The following is a 12,661-nucleotide window of genomic DNA, read 5'->3' as shown; positions in this document are numbered from 1 at the left end:
ATATGTTACAATCTTTTCTATCTAAAACTTATGACAATTAAGGTAATCATAAAAATTAAAATACATATAAGAAAAAAATTACGAGTTCGCAACAGGCAATAAAAAAGGTCCATTAGATTAATTCAATTCAATTAAAACAATTCGTTAACTAATGTAGAGCTAATCTTATGTGGATTTTGTTGTGTATTTTAGAAGGTTAGTCTTATTCCTGTATAGATCGTCTATGAATGGAATACGTATTACGATTTTTGGGACGCATTTTTTAAGCAAACATATAATTCAAATTTCATGTTTTGTTTATATTTTTAATTAACCTAACGTAAAAAAACTATGGTCACTTTATTGATAAATTCACACACTCTGTATAATATTCCTACAACTGTAATATTATTACACTTATTAAACATATAATCGTATTTATTAACAAACTAAACTACGTTTTTTATTGTAATAACGTTTTACTGTGCGTTGAAAAGTACGATAAAGATTAAAGTTTTATGAATTTATCTAAATAACAAACTGGTTGAGATAATACTTATTATTTATTAACCTATATCAAATATTGTTAAAAATGATAAGTAGCGATACATTGATAGAATACATAATTTTTTATTATTATTTTTAAATGTAAGTTTAAATATAGCTTTGAAGATTAATGGTTCTTTTGATATATCGAATACGATACGCACTTTAGAATTGGTAAACACGTTATATTTAATTAAATAAAAATGTATTTTGTAACCTTGTAATATAGATGTAATAAGATTTGTGGAAATAATTATTTTAAAAATATGTTGTAGAAACTCTATCAATGAGCGACAAGTCTGAGTTAGTATAAAAATTTCAAACCATACTTCATCGGCGCCATGGCTTAGTTGGTTAAAGCGCCTGTCTAGTAAACAGGAGATCCCGAGTTCGAATCTCGGTGGTGCCTAGTTTTTGATTATTTTTTTTTACTTTTTCCTCATTCCATAATGCTAGTTATTAATTTCCAAGCTTTAAAATGTAATATATTTTTATAAGTTTTAATATTATAACTGACAATTACTTTAACATAATGTGTCTTTTATTTAAAAATAGAGTTAAATGTTAAGTGATGTAGCTGAATAATTTATTTCTTTAAGTTTTTATTTCTTTCTTTTTCATTATAATAAAACTAAAAATAATAATTAAAAATTTAGAATCAATGATTCCAAAAGGTATAAACTTTATAATAATATAATATAATACGCAATTTTTATTTATTTTTACATAACTTATTCTACTACTAATTCTAACTATAAAGATTTTCTGAATATTTTTAATTTAGCATTTCCCTACCACGCAAAACTCCGAGCTCCCCATTCAATGTTGGTTATTTTTTTAATGTTACTAAAATATTTATTTTAATGTTAGTTAAAGAGCTTATTTTTTTATTCGTTGAATCATAATTCTATGTCATCTAGAGCAAGGTGAAGTGGTTGCACCTCCTTACAAGCATTCTTTAAAAATTAAGGGAGTGGTGAAGCTTCTAGCCAGTTCTTCTCGTTCGTTCTATAATATTGAATTCAGAACTAGCAGTGTATGAAAATAAAGAAAGATTTTTTCTGACAAAACTTACACCTACAGGAATAAATATTATGATTTTTAAGCCACTAAGGCAGTTAAAGAAAACCTTTAGTCGTTTTAAAATATAAGAAAAAAATTGTTAAAATAGAATGAACTTTTTCTATCATAATTTACGTTGCATGTTGTAACTGCAATTTAAAAGTAACCGTGAACTAAATACGACTTTCGCATGTTATTCCTATTTCCGTTAAAATATTTTTTTAGTTCTCTTCAACACTTTGTGAGAAATTAGTAAAACTGTTATAAGGAAAAGTAAAACAGCGAGTTCTTTTATTTTGATTAACTCAAAGCTGGCCCGGTAACTCGATTTTTTACCTGATGACACCCGACATTCACGTTGTTTAGATGTTTACAATTATTTTCAGATTTTTTTATTGTCTGTATCCCCAAATTGGTTATTTAGACAAATAAGTTAGTAAGTTATACTTCACTTCTACCAAAACATTTATTGTTTAACGATTCCAAAAGCGGTGCATATTTTACTTTTTTGCCACGTAGTCTTGGATTAGGACGATTTTGACTTACGCTTAAACTTGGTTTTCGATGTATCTCTCCCTATTAACTGTGACATCATTAGTTGATAGAGAGTGCCAATACATTACTAACATTGAAATCCTAACATTTTATAGAGTACGACGAGGAACGTGTTTCAATAGAAAAATCGTGTTTCTCATAAAATAAACTTTATGTGTGATTTGTTAAATTTATCTATTCTATTTATCATTCATTGTTTCTTTGTATTATTTTATATTGTTTTTAATCGATATGTGTGTAATTTTTTGAACAGAAATAAAGATTATATTCCAAGACTAAAAACAGTTGGTCTAAATAGTTCCCAAACTCGTTTTTGTAGATTGCCGCCTGATAGTCAATTAAAAAAAACCCCTTCGTATATTGCATTTCAATTATGTAGGTTAATTACAATACCTGCATGGAATGGTATACAAGCAAAGGATTCAAAAGGTTCTAAGCAAAAGAAAGTCGTATTAAAACTTCATTTTTCAAGCACAATTTCCTCAGAAACTAGAACCTGTTCGAGCTCGCCAAAGCTCACAAAACTTTGCACGGAAGATGAATTATTCACATTTAGCTCATTTTCATACATTTACATGTAGGTTTCTACTCATTACAAGGGAAGCCGGTAAGGTTTTTTGTACTCACTAGGCTCCACAACTAGAATTGAATGACTCATTTGTTTAGTCGTTTGAAAGAAAGTCAATGGACTGTCATTTTTAAAAATGTGCGCCTCGGAACACTGTGGTCTTGTGTTCTAATCACAGCTGTGCGTCAAATGATTTTTCTTTGCTCGCATTTAATACCAAGCGAATGTGTAGAAGGAAAACGTCGCGAGAAAAATGACACAATAATCACGAAACGGACATGAGGTCAAGATATGTGTCTTGACCTCATGTCATTCGCGGACAATAATAGCGTAGATTCAATGTTGTGCGCATTATAATTAGATACCATACCAAAATTTGTCGTAATCATTCTAAAATTTCGCTCCTTCTAATTCTACATTTCTCTTTACTATATATTTCTAATGTTCCTTTACTAAATCGATAGATTATCCGTTAAAGAGTTAAATATATGTGTTGGTTCTTCAAATTTTCAAATGCTGGTAACTTCTCCATAGGTTGCGGTAGGCTGGTAGGCGGTAGGCTGACCCGTAAGCTGATTTGCCCCCCAAAATTAACATAATTGTGAAGCGCCTACATCAATCATGCGGCAATATTGAGATAATCATGTATATTTACTAATAACAAGGCGTTTTACTTTACGGCTTATACAAAAAAACAAGATTTTTCAATTGGCCTCGAGTCGTGTCCAGATGGTCAGTAGCTTGTTCAATATGCATGTGGTGGCGATACTAAACTAACATACTCCTACATATTGATTATATATGGCATATTTACTTAGGTCTGGTTGAATTTCATAAACATACAGATCTAATTTGGGCCATTCCCAAGAAGGTTTACGCATGTTTTTTACTATTAATCCTCTTGGAAATATTTATAATAATCAGAAAATACTAGAGCTTCGTTTTTAAAGTGACTCGAAGGTGAAAACAACAAAATAGCAATTTAAGGCAAAAGCACGAATAGATTTATGACTATACCAACACTTAGACGTCTCGTTACCATGGTTACGATGATTTTCCATGCAAAAATTGTAACCATGGTAATCACCATAAAGTCCACGTTTTATTAGGAAATCACGTTTTAAAAATAGAATACAATATGGTGTGGACCGTTTAGTCTGTGGATCCTAGTATAGGGAGAGAGTGAAAACCTACAACTACACAGAGTAATAAGTTAAAGTAAGCTGTAAGGATTTACTAGATTAAACGAAGCGCAGACATTCCTGCAAGCGACATATTTCTCGGTTACAATAGAAATATCATTCTGTAACTCGTTTCGATATTGCTGTTAGTTTGTGACTGAAATGGTTTTATTGTAACATACATATGTATATATGTTATTTTTCACCCCTTAAAAAAAAAACTGTATTATGAATAAAACCAAAAATCGGTTTATGCGTTTCAAGTACATATTCATTAAAATTAATAGATTTGAGGACCCTTTTAAGTAAACTATAAAGTCCAGCTCTTCCATAACAAAACTATAAATTGCACTTTTTTTTAGTATTACATCATTGTTTTGACTAAAGTAATGATTTTTTTTCTGTCATTAAACGGAGTGTTGTATTTTAATAAAAACTTTTAGTTTAAATAATTTATATTATGTTGTTATATTATTAAATTAAAGAACCAAAAAACCTAAATATAAGGACTCTTTGTGACGTTGTTAAGATTGTATTTAATCCATAAAAATTGGTTAAAGCGGATGGGATCGTGATAAACGGAAATTTACCCAATTTCAACCGTTTCGCATTGTCACATCCAAGTGTTTTAATTACTCGTACAGGTACAAAATGTGTTCCAATACTTACCTTTGAATTCGATTTGATTTGGTTCGATTGAATCGAATCGCTTATAAATTTATCGTAATTACATCTGATCGTAAAATATCTGAATTCTACATAATTTATGTGCGCAATTAAAACTTACTACTAAAACCGTCATGTTTTAGACCTAACAATTTACGTGAGCATCACCTGCTCGATGGTAAAAAGAAACGAATAAAAAAAGTTAAGATCACACATCACCATATCAGTTCAACTTTCGTCGTTCCATAACTGAGCGCATCAAAACTATGCTGTGCACTAAGGTATTTCCAAACCAATTTCACTTTAAGAAAAGAGCGTATCAATTTTTCAATCAATAAGGCACTTCTGGAGTCTTATGGCGGTCTGGTTACATCATGGTATCACTTAACATCAGAGTAACGTATTCTAAAAAAAAGAATTCGCCACGCAAAGTTATACCGCAAGTGTATGATGAATTAACTGTCGTAAATAAAATAAAAAAAATCTATTTAAATGTAGGTTAATCTATAGTTAATACCGACCAGTGTCGTTAACAGTCCCTATCTTTCGTCATTAAGTCCTGATAGCTTCATGCAGTAACCCACAGATAACGTCGGTCTACCAGTTCTTATCTAAGATTCAAAATCAGCATAAAATTTGCAGGAAATTTTGTCTATTTACTGCTAAAATGTATAACGAGTATTTAGTATACTTAAAAAATATATAATAGAAAAGAGGGCTTGAAAATATTGGCAAAACCTGACCGTAAATTTGGACGGTTTTACCAACTTACATTATTTTTTTTATACAACGAGCAGGAGGCGGGAGGAGTGGGGCAGGAGATGCTAAGTGATCCTCTAACCCTAGAGATTCGGCCCATACCTGTTATGTACAAAGCATTCAATAAGTATAGTTTTGTAAATTAATATATATAATAGAGAAACAAATTCCAGATTCCATATTCCAAGTATTTAAATTAAAAAAAAACTTTCCTCTACAGCTCCAGTACAGCTTTGTCTTGAACTTATGAAATACTATATTAAAGAGTAACAACGAGTATAAGAGTGAGAGACTAATTGCGTATTGTAATACGTTGACTAATGAACTCGTTAAAGACATTGTCATGCAAACGACGCAGCGAGTAATATTATTTCTTTCCGACCCCTTTACGATTCCATTATGAGCGGGATATGGAAGAAAAATATAAATTGTGTGACTTAAATCTACACCGGCATCCGCGATCCATAACTTTCAATAGCGTCGTCGCTTTTTTATTAAATCTTACTGCCTAAAGAGTGAAGGGCCTTGACAGCTCAGCTCGGGCTGTTTTGGCGAGAGTAGCTCATTCGGAATGGGCTTTTCCCGCAACTAGCGCAAGGGCGTTGCGAGGCTAAAACCTCGGTTTGGGCCGCTGCAGGGTTGTCTCGGAGATAATCTCTGTCATTCCGCCACACTTTCTGGGCCGTCAACTAAAGCAACATCGATACCGACCAGGACTATTTTGTATGCAAGTGCGATGTCATTCTCACATCCCGCTGATTAAAACCTTAGAATAGAACCAAACAAAAACAATATTATTTGGCATAAAAATTGTTCGGTAACGCTAATTTACAGACGAGTTACAGAGTACAAACGAAGCTAGAAACACGATGTGTGTGAGACTAAATGGTTAAATGAGTATGAAATTTAAAATGCATCCACAAAAAGATAATAGATACAATCAGAAAACGCATTCAATATTTCTTCGTCCTTCAACCACTGTCAGGAAAATAATATTTATTTATAAATTCTATAATACGATGTCTGTAATACAAATATAACCTAATTAATATCCATTACATTAAAAGTAGCTTAAACTTTACTTTTAAGATGTTAATAAATTAAATTAAGTAACTGATGAATTTTACAGTGTCTGTGCGGATAGAGATCCGCCGGATTTGAAGTGCAGTGCTCCATTACCTTATTTTTCTCGTGTTCAGTACTTCATTATAGTTCGACGGTAATATATAATAAAGAAATAACTCGTAGAAAAACGATTTTATTAGTTCTCATAGTCACCACGCCAATCTATTTAAAATAAACAATTCGTTTAAAACTGAAATGTTTGTAAGCCTTAGATAAGTTTAAGAATACCAAACTTTCGTGTGCTATGTCCAATAAAATTCGCGGTTTATGCGCACCTTCTACCCTTAGGGTCTACCTTTGTTCTTGGCCAACTTATTACAATAATTTTCATTTTATTGCTCTATGCTTAGCATTAACATTATTTATCTCTTCACTTTCATATATATTTAAAAAAAAATATTGCTGTCATAAACATAAAAAAAGTACATGCGTTCATGAATAAAGACGGGAGTAGTTAACTTGAAATTATTATTAACTGATAAGTTATTATATATTTATACTGTTTTATTTAAAAAATTAAAATCATTAAACAACATTCATATTTTCAAAAGCCCTCCAAATGGCTACTCTAAGCAAGATGGCGTTGCACCAGTCGCTATGACGTACCATGCTTTAACATGTATACAAACTACAAGGTTTTTACGTGATATTATGTTTAACTACACAAATACACATTCATTTCGATATAAATCAGACCCCAACGAAATTAAACTCGAAGATACGCACGCTACGATATCGCCGATTTGACTAATCTGTGACCGAATTCTGTCACGTGATGACGTGTGAAAATCGTTATTTTACTCTATAACGCTTTTGAAAAACCACGGACAACACAATATAACATACTGTCAAATAGCCTCTACGTTACATATATTTAGTCCAAATCAAATCAATATGGTACCGGAAACCGGACATTCCATGGAAAACCGGGAAAATAAAAATGTTTATCGGTAAATAAAAAATATTTGCAAACACGAGATCCGAACAAACATCGCTCAAAACTTTTCCAATAGTAACTTATAATCTCGTTCAATAAATATTTTGTTCAAAATTGCTGAGCGGCATAAAAGATTATTATTCGCAAAGATAACGGTCTTTGTCTTTGAACGTGGTTGGAATTCGGGACCGCTTCTTATTTTATTATACGGGCATACCTCAAAGATTTATCTTAAATATCACTTAGGATTTATAGTTATCACTTACAGCTGAAGCGAATAGGTTTTATTAAGTAAAGCATGGTCTAGACTTAATAACTCGTAATTTTTTTATCAATTTATAACAGAACATAAATTGGGTAGTGTACAACCCTGTGTCATCAGAGTGTTTTAAATAATAGAGGATTTTTGTTTTACTCAATTTTAACCACTCGCGTATAACAATAGAATATGAGCGAAATAATGAAATGTTAATTGCTATGTAACGAATGAATGCCATTTAACAGTCAAAGAGAGTGCTTACGTCTGGCTATACTCTCGGGGCGTAACTCCGACGATTTAGGAAATCGCCACACTTATAAGTGAGCAATTTGGGCCTAGTTCATATGTTAGTAATGGTTAGTGTAAAGAACTTATGGATATGATAGCTTTATTGAACCGACCGACCTTAATTAAATGTAAACTATAGATAGAATGCACAATAAGAAATACAGATCTCCGAAAAAGGACAAAGATCCCATTAAAGAAAATAGACTGGACACGTGGCCAGGTACGATCGGTAGATACAAAGGCTGTTGAAATGGCCGCCGCCACTAGATACAAGATCGACGGATCCGGCGGTTCCTAGATGGACAGACGAAATTGCGATGATGGCAGTGAAAAGACGGCTGGAGATGGAGAAATGGGAAGTTTCGGAATGCCTTATAGAAGGCTTGGAACATAATTTTAATATTATATTTCATTACTAACTGTTAATTTACTTTTTTTTAATATAAAATAGGGGGCAAACGGGCAGGAAGCTCACCTGATGTTAAGTGATACTTACTGTGTCTTGTGTTGAATATGTTTTTATTGAATAAAATAATGCTATATTATAATATATCTCTTCTACACTTTAAAAAGTAACTCATTTGAGACAATCTATAGAAATAAAAGTCCTATTATGACGCGAACAATTAGAACGTTCAACATCTAAACTTTCTAATGTGAACTTGACAAACATACAATTGGAGTATAGAACAAGAAACTTGGTAATTTAAAGCGGCTGACTTGGGAACTCGTAATAAACAAGTGAATTAACACAAATCTCAGGTAAATCGTAGCGTAATTGCGTAGCGTGCGTAGCATTAGAAATGCTACATTTCCTCTTAGTTAAAGCTACGGGTTACGAGTAATTACCGGTAATAACTTGTTCTTTACATGGTAATAAGTACTATGAGAGATTAATAGAATACGGAATCAAAGGAATCAAATGTTTTATGTAAGAATAAAGTAAAAGTAAAATAAAGTAAAAAAAAAGTAAAGTAAAGTCTTGTAAAGTGTATAAAAGGTCTCACACAGGGTGCAGTTTTAACTCTTAAGAGTAAGTCTTGCTTGTCGTTGTGCTTGTCGAAGTATTGCTTACGTCGACTTCATTTATACAAGGCTTACAAAGAAAAGTAATTGCCATGCAAGCGGGGATTAAGCCTGGCTTATAGACTTTCAGGTGCACTAAAACTAAAATTCATAATACAGCCCTATAACAGATTTAAACCATCGAAATTCTTTATTTAGATATAAATAAGCTGGGCATAACGTAATCAGTGGCTGTCATGACTTTATTTTTTTCGCCTATTCAAAGCCGGTATAAATACAATAATTAAAAAAATGTTTTGATAATTGCTACAAATATACAGTATTTAAATTTAAAGTAATAAACACAATGTTGCCCTAGTGGCTTGAGGATGTCATTTTCATCCCTAGGTCGCAGATTTGAACCCTGACTATGCACCAATGGACCTTTTTTTCTATGAGCGTAGTTAATACTCGTTCGTACGGAAGGAAAACATTGTGATGTAAGCGAAATGCTTTAAAACAAAAAGCGATACAGGTTTTTTAATTACTAAATACGGTATGACGTTCATAAGTTAGTGACGACCTATTAAAGTACAGAATATACTTCAAAATGTGTTACGATTCTAGAACAATACAGAAATTATTCAGTAATTATAGAGCGGGTATTCTGCGATTTTCATTTTGCATGTATTATTTCCAAACCTTTGTTTTTAAATGAGAAATGTGTATTTTAATTTCCATAAATGTTGAAATATTTCCCTAATAGAAGTGTATTGAATCGTTATTCGATATATCTTTACTGTGATTTATTTTCCGTAATATTTATTATTTGTATAAAATAGCGCGTTTATCTTTAAATTTATCATTTATTGATGAATTCATTTTTCAGTGTTGCACAAATATAACTAATGTGGTGTGAAACGTTTATACTTAAAGGAAATTTAATACGTTTATTTTAAAGGTATTCCCGCGTTTTATATTTACGGTAAAACACATAGTTACGCAATATTCTGTTACGGTTATTTTTACACTGAGATGGATTTTGTTTTATATACCCGGGGGCAAAGGGGCAGGAGTCTCTTAATCCTGTCCAGGTCTACAGGACGTTTAGAAGAGGAATAAGTAGATCGTAATAACACCGTTATTCAAACTTATTCTCTGGATTTGGTCCCCAGCGACTTTTCCTGTACTCAGTCCTCAAGAGAAAACTCGTTGAAATCGATGAAACTGCAACCCATAAAATTGTATTGAAAAATAGTATGAGCGCTATAACCGTTGTATCGCTCTCAAAGGCAAAATATATTGAGTAATCAAATCTTATTCTATCAAAAAAAGATATTTTTCTTTATTAGCTTACGAACTTTTCAGCCCACCAAATAACTATATACAACGTTACTCAAATATGCACACGCACAACTTGTCAATGTGGTAGGTATGTGGGTAAGCAATTGTTTAATAAATTACCGTATAAAGTATAAACCATAAATATTTGGGTGTTTAATCAATTTAAAAGGGTATAAATATGCACATAAAAATGAGCCCAGAAGACTGAAATTAGGATGGCTGGTAGCATTTCGTTCTAATTTTAAAATTAAGTTTCTCATATAAAATAGTTTAGATTAATAGTCTATAGACTAATCCATATCTCTTAACAACTACAATTGATATTCTTGGTGCCTACAAATCATAATGAAAAAGACGTTTTAACTAAATTTACTAAAGTTTTTATGTATACTAGCCCTAAGTGGTACACGTAAGTGGGTAAAAACAATAATTATTCCTCTAAGAATTAAACACGGGACCTTAATTACCCGGGTATATTGGCATATGTCCGTTGTATACTACACTTAGGCCCTACGAACAAATATATAAAGAACTTATATATAATTATATATTTGTGTTAATATATAAATATTAAATTGTAATATATATTTTGTTTTAAGACATTATATATTATTTTATTATTTTTATTACACTGTCTATCTCTAATTAATATAGCGTACATTCAATTTGACTGCCCCTCCAGACTGAAGTAGTTTAAACAGCATAGAGAACGTACTGAATTTTTTAACTCACCTATGAATGTCCATAAATGCGTTATGCATTACTTAGAGTAACTTTCTTACATGTGCGTATTAAGAATAAATTAAATAGAAAAATGTTAAAAATAATTTAGCGGCTTTTAAAAGGAATATTTTTAGTGTCGAGTGTTGTTGAAGGCCACTACTGGAGTACGAGATTTTAGAGAGCGTCATTATTTATATAAAATTATTCTAACCTATGAAAGCTGTATTACTATGTATAACAACAATAAATGTACCGTATTTTAAATTAGTTTTTTATTGCAAAATGAAGTAGAACGAAATACCAAACCAGCACGTTTAGTTTGTTTGTTCAACATCATAATACAAAAAAAACACCCCAATTTCAATAGAGAAACGGCCTCAAATGATCAAATACCTAATAATCCAATAATATCCAAATTAAAACCCCAAGACACAATTCGATAAAATTATGTAAAATATAGAAATAGCTTCAATCCGATAAAAAAGTGTTTTCTTTAAATGTGTAAAAGCTATGTTAACAAAAGACAATACTATAATATAATCATATTCATTAATATCGACATCTACAATCCGAGGCATCACTGCGATGACGTCATACCCTAAAACGCATACCCTAATTATCCGCTTTGAAGGACTTCAGAAAAGCTGAAGGAGGATGTAATTAACTACTCAAATGACGTTTTGTTACCACTTCATATCCAAAAAGATTCAGCCTAAAATTAAATCCATCACAACAGTGAAGAATTTTTAAATATGTGATACGTTCGTTAAGAGAGTTTAAGTTAGAAAAGATTATTAATACACTTCACATGCGGCGACGGAATCACATAGGATCAGGTCCTGTCTGATGTTCTATAAGAATAAATATTAGTTTATATATAGAACTTTAACGTATACAATATACATCCACAGACGAAGGCAAATTCAAATTAGACTCTGCAGTCTACTTTAAAAATTATCCCTCTTGAAACGTTGTCGCATTTGATGATATTTTCATCTGTTTGCCTCTTGAGTCCGTAAAAAAGGTTCTAAGAGCCTTGTTTATTCATGATGTTGACAAAGGGACCTACAATTAAAATTACCTAGTCTCCTAAGTAACTCCGCTTCGCATCAGTATTTTTTGCCCGCGGACAAAGAGTTTTTAAATTATACATTCCCCAAATTAAGCCTTATTCCTACTAATGTACACTTATATTAGCTAAATATATTTTTGTTGAGCTATTAACAATTTCGTACTTTGGGCTTTAGCGTGCGAATCTCATCCCGTTCCAGGTTCGAATCCCGGCCAGTTGATGAATTGTCTTTCTGTTTATGTGCGCCTTTAAGACACGATCGTACGGTGAAGAAAACATCGTAAAGAAACCGTCATGCCTTAGGCACAAAAAATGGACGGCATGTGTCAGACACTTAAGGCCTTAAAAGGTAAAAAAACAAATAACACGAAACAGATACGGAAATCTGAGGCCCAGAGGTAAAAAGGTTGAAGCGCCACTGATTTTTTTATAAACATTTTGCATATTATTATTTACGTATTACTAGGGCCGTAGGAATGTAGTGTCTGCAATATTTCTTCATATACGAATATCGTAAAAATAAATGATAGCACGTAATCAAGATAGTACTTGACCACAGCCTTCAAGGTTTCATTACCGGCCATAATGAAAG

At 31.8% G+C, this 12,661-nt stretch overlaps 1 non-coding gene across 1 annotated transcript; it reads left to right on the top strand.

Moving 5' to 3' along the window:
• The first annotated feature begins 860 nt into the window (after nucleotides 1–860).
• Trnat-agu lies at nucleotides 861–934 on the top strand. The gene has a single exon. It is a non-coding gene; the product is annotated as a tRNA-Thr (tRNA).
• The last annotated feature ends 11,727 nt before the right edge of the window (nucleotides 935–12,661 follow it).

This window comes from Pieris brassicae, chromosome 7 (genome assembly GCF_905147105.1).
Source record: "Pieris brassicae chromosome 7, ilPieBrab1.1, whole genome shotgun sequence".
Taxonomy (NCBI): Eukaryota; Metazoa; Arthropoda; class Insecta; order Lepidoptera; family Pieridae; genus Pieris; species Pieris brassicae.
The sequence above is the reverse complement of the archived record's forward strand: the minus strand, read 5'-3'. Positions and strand labels throughout refer to the sequence as shown.